Source organism: Gavialis gangeticus, unplaced genomic scaffold (genome assembly GCF_001723915.1).
Source record: "Gavialis gangeticus isolate Ggan-Ray unplaced genomic scaffold, GavGan_comp1, whole genome shotgun sequence".
NCBI lineage: Eukaryota > Metazoa > Chordata > Crocodylia > Gavialidae > Gavialis > Gavialis gangeticus.
Genome location: NW_017728992.1, coordinates 21,685,999 through 21,700,277, shown reverse-complemented (window position 1 = coordinate 21,700,277; position 14,279 = coordinate 21,685,999). Strand labels below are relative to the sequence as shown.

Here is a 14,279-nt window from a genome sequence, read left to right as displayed (position 1 = left end):
CTCAGGTCCCTTCCAACCCTAGAAACTATGGAACTATGAAACTATGAATGAAGAACTTGCCAAAAATGTATTGAAGTCCATGTGTAATTGAGGAAATCTGCTTTTGTCCATTTTAAGTAGCAGTTCATTAGAAGTAGAGCCTATTCTGTGATACAACTGATTTCACTGAATTAGCAGGGTCAAACGGCAAGCAGTGGTACTATTGGCTTGTCCCTAACATGTTTATTCTGCAATTTGTAGAACACATCCATGGAGAAATGAAAAACAATTAATTTAAATCTCTAAACGATAGAGTAGTTCACTCTACTGTGTGATTTATTCCGGTTGAAAAATTCTCTTCCTTTGCTTATTCCAAGCAAACAATAATTCTCACTTTTGCTGATATTGACTGGCAAAATATGGATGCTTCAAATTACTTCCCCCTTTCTGAATAGTCTCTAATAATCAGGTGACCCTACACTGTAAAATAGTGTGTAAGTTTAGTCATATTTACAAAAATAATTTAAAAATACAATACTTTTTAGAACACGCATTCCCTTCTTTAAAAACAACTCAGTAAACCTAGACTTTATGAAGTGTATCACTGTCTTATTTGCTATGTTCAGCTTATATTGAGTAACTCTTATGACCAAATATACACTATTTGAAATGCGAGAACACAGGATATTAATATATTGATAGCATCTGAATGATAATACAACATGTTCCTTAACTCAGACTTACAAAACCTTGACGATCACTGATTAGGCCCTTAATGGCTGTGTATTTCACATTTTAAGAAAACTATCATGGATATTCTATTCCTTGGATAATTTGTGGGTTATTTTTAAAGTATACATAGCATATTTTTATAAACTTGGCCCTACCCCAATGGCTTTGCACCAAAAGGTCAGTGCAAAACATCTGTAAAGCTAGTAGATCTAGTCCCCAGATTATTTCTGCATAGGGGAATCCTGGATAAAGTACAGATAATCCAAGGAGATAACAGCTCCTTGCTTGTCAGTATGTGAAGCATGGCTAGAAAAAAGAGGAAATGACTGAGCTATGATGCATTGCCAAACAATGTCCAGCCTCTAGAACGCCTTCGGAGCTGTGGGTATAATATGCTGCAGACCACAAGGATTAGGGATGCAAAGTTACTGTAAACGTGCCTCGGTCCCCATCCTGTGGTCTTATGCTAAACGATCAGCTGGACCTTATTCCCCAAAAGTGAGGTTAATGCTGTTAGAACATTAAAGGGTCATAAATCCTTATACCTCCAGGGCTCTCAAGTATTATCACAGTAACAGAAAATACCACCATCCTGAAATAAGAAGGATGCTGACTTACAGTGTCTGGTTCCCATGTTTGAGTGTCATAAATTGTCAGTTTGAGAAACAGGACTAAGGTTAGCCTAGGAATTCATTTTAATAATTTCTTAGTTACAATTAAAGACTAATATATAGATCCTAAGAGCCAAGCATGTCCTCCATTCAGAGGAGGAAGAGGTGGTAATTTTTTTTTTGTGTATTGTTGATAAAAGACTTTTAGATCTTTATCTCTCTACATCTACCTCACTGTCACAGACCACTTAGGTGCCTGCTCCTAAAAGAGCAGAAACTGCCTAGGAAGAGTCCAAAGAGCCAGACAGGAGCCCAGGTGCAGGTTGCCATGGTAATGAGGAAATTAGCCTGCACCTGCACCTGGTCAGCTGGCCAGAAGGGGCAGGGCCCTGGGCCCATATAAACCCCAGGATGGGGGCTAGAAGGCAGTTCTCTGCTGGTGGCCAAGGGAGAAGGAGCCCTTCTAAAGCATGTGAAGGGAAGAAGCCTGACTAAGTTTTGCTCCGGGTAATGTAGAGGGGCTGAGCACACTTTATGTAGCTTGTATTATGTTGTAGCTCAGGGGCTTATGTTTTGTTTGCCGTTTTACAAGACCGGTGGTTTGGGTGAGGCTATTTGGGGAAGGAGAAGGCCTCATTGGGGGCCCATGACAGCGTGGGGACCCGGTGCCAGAGAGGGTGCGGCATTTGTGGGGGCACAGACCCCGGTGTCAGAGAAGGCATGATGACAGGGCTGCAGAGAGCCCAGTGAGGACAAGGGAGCCAAATTACAACAAGGCCCAGACCGGACAATGTTGGTACCATCTGTGAGGCTTGGGGCATGGTAAAGGGATGGTTGGAGCCACGCATATGGCCCATAAGGCTAGGGTGCCCCAAAACACCCATTGTAAAATGGGACCCACAAGGGTTCCGGAAACCCACAGGATCAGAGAGTCCATCAAACTGTGTCCAAGAGGACTTAAAGGCAGCCTCCCTATTTATATTTTCCATCAAAGATGTGGTGGGTGAGAACTGAGGGTGCCCATCGGGCCAAATTGGCATGGTCAAGGGGCCTTGGAAAATCACTGCCATGCTTAAGGACCCCATCCTGTGACACTTACCCACACTGAAATGGCTATACTTTGGCCAAAAGGTTTTGTAAATCCATTTTGTGTTTCTTGTATGGCAACAACTGCCAAGGTAAATGTTCTGGTTTCTGAGTTGAAATGAGACATATATAGTTTTTGGAATGTAAATATAAATATGGTATTCAATAATGCTAACATTAAACCTAGCATCTCGGTGCCGGTTTCCCCATTTATAAAATATTTTCTTGTATACATTTATATTTATAAATATGTATTTATCTTTAGATATCTCTGAATTCATTATCATACTTCTTTATAAAATTACAGTGTGAAATACTAGGATTTCTTAGGGTGATTATATTTTGTTGGATCAACTGTATAGTTGGAATAGAGTTAGACAAGCTTTCAAATGCAAGATATTCTTCATCTGGTGACCTGGATAAGGTAACCTGACAAAGAATATCTTGCATTGGAAAGCTTGTCTAATTGTATCCCAACTACACAACTGGTCCTATAAAAGATATCTCCCTAACAAAATCTTGCCCCTCACATTATTTCTGGGCCTTCATGGCAACAGCATTAGTTTTACACTGCCATAAAATGACAGTAGCATTTTATATATTGCAAATAATGTTACTTTTTCTTTTTATAGTAGTGTACTTCACATAGTATTTAATTCATACATATTCCTTATGTAATATAGTAACTTCAGATGAAACCTAATACTAGTTGTAATTCTCCTGATGGCAAGTTATTAAACTATATAGTAGAAAGCCTATTGGTGAGCCTCATGCTGTCCAGTTAGGCATTTGCATGATCATGTTTCCAGTTAGTTACAGGAAATGGTCATCTTTGTGTCCAGCCTGTTCATATAATAAAATTGTAATTTATTAGCTGAAATAATTTAGAGACACTTCCAGATTCTAACTACAATGCTTAGTCTCTGCAATGACAAGTCCTTGGTGGCTATTGAAGTTTGAATACAGCCATATGAATGGAACTATATAAACTAACATCTCTTGAAACTGTAGTCTTTGGTGTAAAGAATATAGCAAGAAAAGCATCATGCTCTCTCCAGCATATCACTGATATGGCCAACCTTAATCTTATGGAACAATTTCTAAGGCAGAAGAATCTATTTATTTATTTTAAAGAAGAGTTTTAACTTTTTGCTCATCCAGATGCTTAGTTGTCTATAAGTTATATTAAACCATTTTCCTCTTCATCTACACATCTGATTTAATATATCATGTCTGCAAAAGTAACATCCGCATCGTATTTCAAAATGTCACTTAAGGCTATATTTTACAAAATGTTGTGGACTCCTGGAATCAGGTAATACAGGTTTCTTCACCACTACTCACCTGTTCAGACAAAATAACCTGTTATAACCAGCTTTATGGGGCACTCAAGGGTGGAGACAAGAGGGTGTGGCAGTGTCAGTAGCACTGCTTTATACTTTTTAGTAAATCCTTTTGATTCCAAAGGAAGCGTGGAAAAGCTGTCTTAATTCTCTTGCAAAATCCTCCAGTTTCTGAAATGTTCTTCAGCCTAAAACTCAGTAATGGCATATATCCCTATCCAAGATGGACAGCTGTTTGGATGTTCCTTATCACCTACACTTTGTGCACATACATGGTCCAATCAAAGTAATCTGTTACGATGGCACTTGCAAGTTCATCAGAAACATTTACTAGGATACAGATACAAAGCCACTGGGGGTTTAAGGCAGTCATTCCATACAGTTCTGTAAATGACATTTGTTCTGTAGAACATAGCTTCTTTGGACTTTTGCTGAAGCATAAGCATTGCATGTTTTATTTTTTATGAGTGTAATCATTGCAATATCACAGAATAGATAAGTAAAAAAGACAGCAGCCAAAATATTAATATCTGGAATTATACAGTTTGATTCCTCAGTCCATACCTATAAGTGATCTGATTTTTTTTTTTCCACATGTGCTGAATACCTAGAAGCTTTCACTGTAGCCACTGAGAATTAGTTGGTCCTCGATACCTTTGAAAAAATCAGAAATCTTATACCTATGTATTTAGCAGATGCCTAAAATGGGACTAGGAGTCTAAATTTAGGTTCTCGCTTTTTGGAAAATTGGCTAATACTGGTATGGCTTCTGCAGAAAAGGTGCTCATGCTACTGGAGAAAATGGAGAAGACAGATTAATCTCTCAGGCCAGGTACAGACATTACCTACAGGCTTGGTGGCAACAATTTACTTGCACCATGCCCGAAAGGGACCTAGGGGTAGTGATCGACCATAGCATGAACATGTGTCGGCGGTGCAATGCTGTGGCTAGCAGGACGAGCAACACACCGGCATGCATTAACTGTTGCATCTCATGCAAGACTAAGGAAGTGATACTCCCACTGTACTCTGCACAGGTGAGACTACAGCTGGAGTACTACATCCAGTTCTAGGTGCCACACTTCAACACGATGTGGAAAAACTTGAGAGGGTCCAGACAAGAGCCACCTGTATGATCAGGGACTTGCAAGACAAGCCATACAAGGAGAGGCTGAGGGATATGGGCCTCTTTAGCCTACAGAATAGAAGGCTGAGAGGGGACTTGGTAGCGGCTTACCATCACATCAGGGATGTACATCAAGAACTCGGTGAACAGCTGTTCACCAGGGCACCCCTGGGGAAGACCAGGAACACTGGAGACGAACTCCCAGAAGGCTGCTTCAGGCTCAATTCCAGGAAAAACTCCTTCACAGTCTGAGTGTCAAGACTGTGGCATAAACTCCCTCCAGTGGTGGTGTAGTCACCTACCCTGGAAATCTTCAAAAGGAGACTGAACAGTCACTTCACTGGGGTCACTTGACCCCAGTTGTCTCTTGCTGCCTAGTGCAGGGAGACTGGACCCAATGATCGACAAGGTCCCTTCCAGCCTCTAACAACAATCTATTGATCTATGAATTACACTTTTGCCAGTATAAATAATTGGAAACTGGTCTACACCTGTAACAGAACAGAAGTTCGGTGTACACAGACTGGTTTAAAAATGGCAGAAGCTGGTCTAAGATTTGCACCCCTTACCAAAAGGTAATTGTGTATAATGTTTGCTACCAATGTAAACTATGCCATTAACAGAAAACTGTGTGACTTAGATCTCAAAAAGGCCACCTTGGCCTTTTTGAATATCTGTACCTAGCTTTAATAACAGTCAGACCAAGCAGGATGTTACATATTTACAACATCGCAGTTGCCAGGTGGCAACGTTTTTAAAATGCCACCTCAGACATTGACAAATCATATGCATTATCTTTTATGAGTAACAGACTGTGGGCACTTTTAAATTTTTTTTAGAGCCTTTGGCTGTCTATTAACAGAATTTTTCTCTCTCTGTCCTCTCTGTGTGGGGCTGTATGACTTCTGGCCCTGTGCTAGTCAGAGTGTGTTGACATTCTTTGAAAATATGTACTCACTGATTACAGTATATTGGCAACAGAGCAGCAGAGAGTCCATCTTACGTCCATGGGGCCAAACAAAAGACTCTTTGGAGGCTCTATTTCTGTAGCAGTGAAACAGCTCGGACAACTAAATAAGTGTATCAGTGACTGGGAGTATGTGTGCAGTGGGGTCGTGTTTGAAAGATCTGCCACAAAACTTAATCCTCAAACTTTTTTTTATCTGTACCAGTCTGGGCATAGATGTAAATGGGCTCAATTTTCATTTGATGCCAAGATCCTTTCATATAATTTTGGCACTGTAAAAGATCCTTAAAATGGGTGTAAATTATCCACAGTAGGCTCTTTTATAATCATTAAGTGCCAGAAAAGTGTAGAAGGAATATAGAGTAAATGAAAATCTGTCCTAGATAGCTCTGTATTTGTATATATAAAGATTGACATTTTTTTCATAGTAATTGCGTGAATTCTACATTGCTCCAACGAGTCTATTCTGAAGTCCTTAGCAGTCCTTTCTTTGGATATGAATCCGTTACAGACTTCTTTTAAGTAAAAGAAAAGTTTGACTAGTCACTGGTACTGGTCTGTGAAACATTCCTCTATAACAGCATTCATTTATCCAGCTGAATTCACCTGGGATGGCTGAAAAGGAGAGAAACTGAAAGCTCCAATTCATTTTAATTTGTCTGTGCTGGAATGCACTAGCAAGCAGCCAGCATTTTTAATTCATGAATATAATCTTTTGTAAGTAATTTGCAAAATATGCACCACTTCTAAACACATGCATGTAAGTTTTTTGCATTGCAGTAAAGGAAGGAGAAAAATGTTATAAATATGCTGAACAATTTTTTTCATGGCCTTTAATGTTGCAGAAAATGGAAATATAATATCATGTAGTTCATATATAGTCTATTTGAACTGAAACACCACTAACTTGTTGAATTCTTTTTATAAGATCACCAGGAGCCTGGTCCATATCTGACATCTCCCAAGACCCCAGGCTAGTGGGTAACTGCCTGCAAAAATATAATGCTGAGATTTAACTTTTCATATATGAATTGAATGGCTACCATTAGTGTTTAAGGGCCATGCAAGATCATTACCTATGTAAGACATCAACCCAAAGGTGCAAGGATAAAGCAGAAGAAACCAAGAAAGAACAAACAAAGGGCTGGGTTTGGTTACTGGAACTTGATTTCTTACAAAAAGCCAATCTTGCTAAAAAATATCAATCACAGATCTAGACTTATTTGCATAAATGCAAGCACAAACCAAGAGAGTGCATGCCTTTCTTCTCATCTTAAGGTTATATTTTATTGAGATAGTGTATGAATGTCTTGCTAGGCCAGGCAACATCTGTGTCATTGTGATGTTCAGTGTTATCAAACTGCTCCTAATTTTCAATAGAAAGTGTACGTTAGTAATGTCTGGCTTCATCTATACTTGTCCATAGCTGCAGTATGGATTGTCACACTGGCATCCAGATTGGTACTGAGCTTGGGTAGTAGGACAGATAATGTCTGTGTAGATGAGTGAGTGGATGGAAAAGCATTAATATAAAGAACGATAAAGTCTGTGTCAATATAAAGCCCAGTGGGAGACAGTTGATTGTTGCCAAGTGCCTTATTTCCCATGTGCAGCCTAGATCAGAAAAAACACTCCTGCTACCATCCCTCCTGCTAAAACTCTGGAGAATTTGACCAAGATGCCTAAGTGTGTCAAACTGTATCAGAGGCAGATTTTGGGGAGTTTGCTCTCTCTGCTTACCCAGTTGAAGAACTAGACTAGCCAAGAATGAACACATGGGATAAGTTGGTTCAGGAATTGTAGAGATGTTGTTGTATCCAGCAACAGTGTTGAATTTTATACTGTTAGCACTTTGTCCAGTTCTGGCACTGTGACTAATTCTGAATAGTTCTGTGATGGTTCCTTCAGATGGAACTTGTGCCATTCATAAAGATCTTGTCACCATTCTCAGCTGGAGCCAGTACTACCTGTAAAAGATAGCTGCTGGCTTGGTTTGGTATGAATGTCAGATGAGCTTGAGTTAGTGGTTGTAGGATGCTGGATTAAATTCCAGTACATCCTGCTAGACTGGGTCAAATTTTTCAGTTGCTTCTTCCCTGCAGGGTTGTCTGGCAGCAGCCACTGACTTAATCAGGCAATCTGCTATGTCAGGATCATGGAATGACTCATACCATTGTAGCTGTTCAGTGAATTCTGAAGCAAGGCACAGAGTGTATACTGAGCAGCAGCCAAGAGGACAAACACCTCCAAAATGCTTCTTCATTTGTGATCTGATAAGGGAGGAGGCACAGTGCTGTCTTGCAAGTTCTAGTATTTCTCTCAATTTGCTTTATGAAACTTCAGCATTGGCTTCTTGATGCTATTGATGAATAGCAGCTGGACAATGATATTGGCACAAACCTATCTGTGGGGTACTGCTGGTGCCTAAGTTTCTTCCTGACCTTATACTGGATGTCACAGTTGCAGCAGGGGAATCTCTGCCAGCTCCAGGTGGCTTCCCCTTGGGTTGTGAGAGAGTTATAGATCCTCCTTCCTGTAGAATGGGTTAACCTGGAACATCACTCACCCTGAGCCCACCCTTTACCACAGGCAACCAATAAGGAGACAAAACAATAAAAGGATTTATTATATAGTAGAAAAGAATGATACAAAAGACTGGCTGTATGTTAGAAAACAGAAAAAAAGACAAATACAGTTCCTTACCCTCTCACCTACCTTGTTGTTCTAGAGAGTCATGCAATATTTTCAGAGGTCAGCCTTCCTGCTGATCCTGCCAGCCCTGAAGACTTGGATCTTCCTCAAGCCTGGGAAAATCAAAGACCCTCTCTATTTCCAAGGTTGTTTCCTAAATAACTCCAAGCCCTCTCTCCGAATCTGCATCATCCCAATTCCTCATGAATCTCAGAATCCTTTAGAAATTTCTTTCCTGCAAAGAACAGCTGGAATTCCTCTTCAGTTAATGGCCCATTACTCATTAATGGCCATTAGCCTTAGCTATGGGGGTTGTTTTTCCCATTACAAACAGATAATTCTTTGGGTGTCCATCTCAACAGTAACCCTTCTTGCCTGTGACTGGGAGTGGCAATTGCCCTTGGCCTAGTAATGCAAAGGGTGCTTCCAGACATGGAAAAAAAACCGCAGTGCTTTATTTTAGCTCTGCATACCCCCACACCAAGTGCAGCTCATGCCCAGAAGAGGAACTGTTTGACCTGGCTCACCCAGTGTCTGTATAGCTCGTGCACTTCACTAGGGATATTTGGTGCTTCCGTTTCAGTGGTCACCAACCAGTGGATCTTGATTTACTGGCAGATCTTGGAGCCTCCTGTGGTAGATCTCACTGACTCTTGGAGTCAGTCTGAGGCTGGGGTGCCGGGCTGAGTGCATACATGCGCACATCCCAGCCCAATACATCAGTCTGTGGGGGAGGAAAGAAGAGGGGGCTAGATCAAGGCCCCTGCAGTGAGGGACAGTGCTGCAGAGGCAGGAGCAGGGGTAAGTTGAGTGGGCTCTGGTCATATGGGATGTACCTGCTGGGGAGGTGTACCCCCAAATAATTTTTTCTCCCTTGTCCTTGATCTGTCCTCCCTCCTTCCCTCCCCACAGACTTACCTGCTGGGTGGGGGCTGGTGGCAGCGCATGGTAGGTCTTGGGTTGCTTTTTAAATGCCAAAGGTGATCTCCTACTTAAAAAGATTGGAGACCACTGTTTTATCTAATAGCTGATTCAATCAGCTATTTGATTAAAAGCACCAAAAAACCCTGCTGAAGTGCAAGAGCTGTCTAGGGGTGGCAAGAGTTACCTTCAGAGCCACATCCGATCTTCCACCAAAGTTCAAGAGTGGGGAAGGGAGGCGCTGAGCTCCCCAGAGGGGAGGTGACCACCCCTTCCCCCTGCACTGCTGAGCTGCTCCAGCTTTCTCTGCAGGAAGCACACCCCAAGGTAAGTGGTGTGGCTGCAACCCCCGCCCCAGCAGCCCGATGCCTGAGCCAGCAGTCTTGGAGGGAGAGAAGGAGGGAGGGGGGCAGGCTCAGGGCACACTCCCCATGGGGAAAGATGAAGCAGTGGGAAGTGCTGGGCTGTGTTGTCCCCCAGAGCTGCCTTGGGGACAAGTGGGCAGGGCTTCAGCCAATTTCTGGTTGTGTGGCTGCAAATACTATGCCAGTGAGCTGCATGTGGCTCACAAGCTGCTGTTTGGACACCATGGAGCTCATTTTCTTTGGCTAGCTACGTGCAAAATTTTATATACACACCATGAAATAATCCATACAGTTATTAAACGACATAAAGGGGTATAGCACAACACTGACTCTTCAGTGAGATTGCATGCACCATGTAAGTTAAACAAACAAGAAAAAATGGAATGATACCCCAAAAAACCCTCAAAGTATAGTGGAATTCATGACAGATATGACTAAGGAATAGTCTGTGCTGGCTGTGTGGAAAGTCATCTAGTAGTACCCACAATGTTGACTGATGGTGACTATCCATATAGCTCAGTTCAGTTGTTGTGTGCCCACCTAGCCAAAGGAAATATGTCGGGTTCTTTAGCATCATGGATAAAGGAAGGATTGTTTCTGTGTGCCTGCTCCACCATTTGATCTCCATTTGTATCTGGTTCTGACTACCCCAATCAGTCCATGTGAATAATTAGGTGGAGCAGACTCAGTAAGATGACTAACAGCCTCCAGCTCCAGCTGGTAGGAAAGGGCTTGCATGCTGGTTATGATAGTGTTGGAGTGACGTTGTAGCTGTGATCATCCAGGACATATTTAAGAGGCAAGGATTTTATGCACTTAAGTAATATACAGACAACTAGTGGTTTTTAAAAAAAAAATCTTCTACTGCACCAACTGCATGGTTGGGTTACATTTAGACAAGCTTTTGAATGTAACACAAATCTCAGATTTGAATCCATGCTATCTTATGCTGCTTTTATTTTAGTTCATTTTTATCTTTTTATGATATCAAAAATTGAAAAAGAACGATATAAGTATGTGTATTTTTGGGAAGTCTAGACTGTTTGATTCATTTCATATATTGCATACAAAAAATAACACATGTATCATATTTCCAGTGTTGGTTTTTTTGCTTTTCATGGGGAGAGATCCTAAGACAAAAATGGAGTGATGCCTGTGAGTATTGTTTCTAGTGAAGAGGTCTTAATAGTTTACATGCAATTAATTATACTAAATAATTACATAATTATTTTATTTTAATTTAAAATTATTTAGTAGAAATCAACCTAAAATTAGCAGATTAAAAAACCTATTTCTGTAAAAATTATAATAAATTATATTTTAGGATGTGGCTAAGTACCTATACTTTCTTACAGCTTCCTCCATTCAGTCTGGGCCCAATGCAATATCAACTATATGTCACTCTTCCAATTCTGGCCTTCCATTTTTACTGAAACACTTTCTAGAAATATGATATAGACTTCTCTGGTGTATTTAAACCAGTTAACAGTTTTTAGGAGTCTGAAGGATTATTGTCTCACAGGAATTTTGGTTTGGATGGTAAAATAAAGACTTCCTTGTAGATACACGAAACATTACTTGTTGTTTAAAACATAATCATTCCCTAAATATGTAAATAAAATAACAGCAGCCTTGCATAATGTACTAGGGACATGGTATAAAGAACACCTTTGTGTTTGGCATGTCCTCACCAGTATGCCAACATTCCAATACAATGGTTTCACTCTTGAAAAGTTCTTGCATTTTTTTTCAGCAGCCTAGTACATAGCAGCCCCAAAGAAGTGAAAGGTGTCATTTTGAAAACCACTTCACTCTCACAGTCCTTATAGTTTTGCTGACCCTTGGGTCCCGGTATGAATTACAGGAGTTGATTTGTTTCAGGAGTCTGCTTTGTGATGTGGTAGGACATTCTATTAATAATTACTCCCTGTGATTTCAGTGGACATCATTAACAACTACAATATGTTCGGTTTAGGTGCATAGCCTCAGGGCTGAAAAAGGCTATGTGCTTCCCAGAACATCTGAATTTAATGATAATACTGCTTAAAAAATACAGTGACTAGCTGTCATGGTTTCCAAGGCTTCTGATAGTAGCCCCTAAACTATTAGAAACTTTGAAAACCATGGGAATTGGTCAGTTCTAGAGCTGCTAATAAAACAGCATTTAAAGCTCTATGCTAAATGAAAGCTGTTTTACAGTACTGTCAGTAAGGTGGTAGTAGCAGCCCCCAAAGTAACTCCTGTCATTTTCAGGGGATTTTGACAGCTGCTTCCCTTTCACTGTTGATGGCACAGTGGAACAGGGTACAAACAGTTACAAAGGACATACCAATAGTTACTGTTACAGTTTGCATGCAATTAACAGTAGCATAATTACATTACAAAGCAGAGAGTGGAACTATGTCATGCTCTTAGGCAATTTATGCATTTAACCACTATTCAGATAACCAATGTTTGTTGCAACAGACAGCAACTTGGGACCGGCATTGTTATGCAGTTAAATTATATACTTAGCTGCTAAGGATGTAAGTGGAATGTATTGTATTTTGTTCACTTAAATGCAGACAGAATTGAATGTTTTGTATAAGACCTTTCATCTCTCTTTGGTGCTTATACAAATGCATGGTAATACTGTGAATGGAGTTCTTGAGCTCCTCAAGCCTTGAATGTATTGATACTCAAGGCTTGTTATGAGCACCAGTTTATAGATGCGGAATCTGAAGCACAGAGACTAAGGCCCAAATCCAGACACACAACTCCTACTTCAACAAATAATTACAAATGATTTTGGTGAAAGTCAGGCAGCTAAATAGAAGTTGGATGGACCTTGTGGTAAAACAGGGAATGGAACCCTTGATTCCTAAATCCCTAAGCTAGCACCATAACCACTGGATGTTCCTTTCCCTTTGCTATTTATTCCAACTAAATTTATCAGTGGTGTTTTATGCAGCAACATTGCTGTTCTCAACTGAACCTTATGCTATACACTAGCTAATTGCCCATCAAGAATGATGGAGGGCGGGCAGGGATGGAGCGCTGCTGCCACTCTGCCTCTGCCCCATGTGCCCTCCCAGCTTGGTTTCATGCTCCACCCCATGGCACTGGTGCCTCCCAGGCACAGGGGAGGGGGGAAAACTTGCACGCTGCAGCTACCGTCCAGTGCCCCATGCTGCTGCTGTGCATCCAGCCACTTGTAACCCCTACTCCCCTCTCTCCCTCCTGGCTGTTCTCTGGGCCCAGCAGTAGCAGTGGTGGGGCACTACGACTGTGCCCTGCCCTCCCCTTCCCACTTCGCTCCTTGCCAGCTTATGTCAGGGCCTGGCATCAGCAATGCAAGAGCAGGCGGGGCGAGGCCAATGCTGCTCCAGCAGTACCCTGCGCTGCCACCTTCAAGGAGCAGGGGGGGAAGCTTGCCCCATCATCCCCTCTGTCCCCCTTGTCCAGCACCCCATGCCACTGCTGCCTCCAGGGAGCTGGGCTGGTCGGGGGGTGGGCAAAGCCAGCAGCTCTGGCTTCCCCCGCTGCTCTGTCTGCTCCATCTCCACTGTCATGGCGGCGCTCCACTATTCCTCCACTGCTGTCTCTTGTGTGGAACACTCTTGGAGCACTGTGGTTGTTTCAGGCAACCAATCAGAGTGTGAATAAAGCGTTATGGACAGACAGACTAAAGCTTTTATCATATTAGAATAACGAGTTACAGTCAATGTAATGTTACTGTATGTTTGTACAGTCTGTGCAGCTGTATATGGCTCCTTGTATCTACCCTAGCACTTCCCATCCTGCTTAATGTATTACTGCCAGATTAATTCTTTGCTGCCCTACCTCAGTGAGGGTGCTCTGTATACATGAAAACAAAGGAGCAATATCAGGTCACAGTAAAGTAGAAGTATGTTTTTATATATTATGATGCAAAACCTTTGCCTTAATCCTTGCCACTGCAATGGATCATATTGACTGTTTTCAAGCATGGAAGATTAATCTTAATCTGTTTCATTTAGATAGGATTCTCTTGGCCTCCTACTCATTATTTTGAAGGCCCATTATCACAGGGGATTTTTTTCCAGCTTAATGGATCATATTCCTTATTTCAGATTCAAGTAGCCTGAACCAAAACCTTGTCTGGGAAGAATTGCAACTCCAAATTCTCTAAATTTGATAGTCCAGAAATCAGCAAGGCATAACTGGCATAAATCACCACAAGGTGATTGCTTCATCTGTGCTAATCACATGCACCTCATAGGATTATATTTCTCTGAGAACCTATTCTAACTGCAAACAATAATTGCATAATTGTACTCATGTTTTTCTGACTCCTGACCCAGTTCTGCTCTGTTTCTGGACTCTGTCTGTTTGAAACTTCCCATTGACTTTGAAAACTCACTCCCTAACTCCAGAACTCTGATTTGGCCTGTGACTTGGACTCTGCCCTTGGATTGTCCCTTTGGATTTGGTAATTCG

The 14,279-nt window shown here is 41.4% G+C and overlaps 1 protein-coding gene across 1 annotated transcript in view; it reads right to left on the bottom strand.

Moving 5' to 3' along the window:
* The window catches only part of TRIO (trio Rho guanine nucleotide exchange factor), a 589,244-nt gene extending 580,519 nt beyond the window's left edge, over window positions 1–8,725 (bottom strand). The window contains exon 1 of the mRNA XM_019521265.1: window positions 8,548–8,725. The gene's annotated coding sequence lies outside the window, so the exon portion shown is untranslated. The remainder of the gene's footprint in view (window positions 1–8,547) is intronic.
* Between the last annotated feature and the right edge of the window lie 5,554 nt (window positions 8,726–14,279).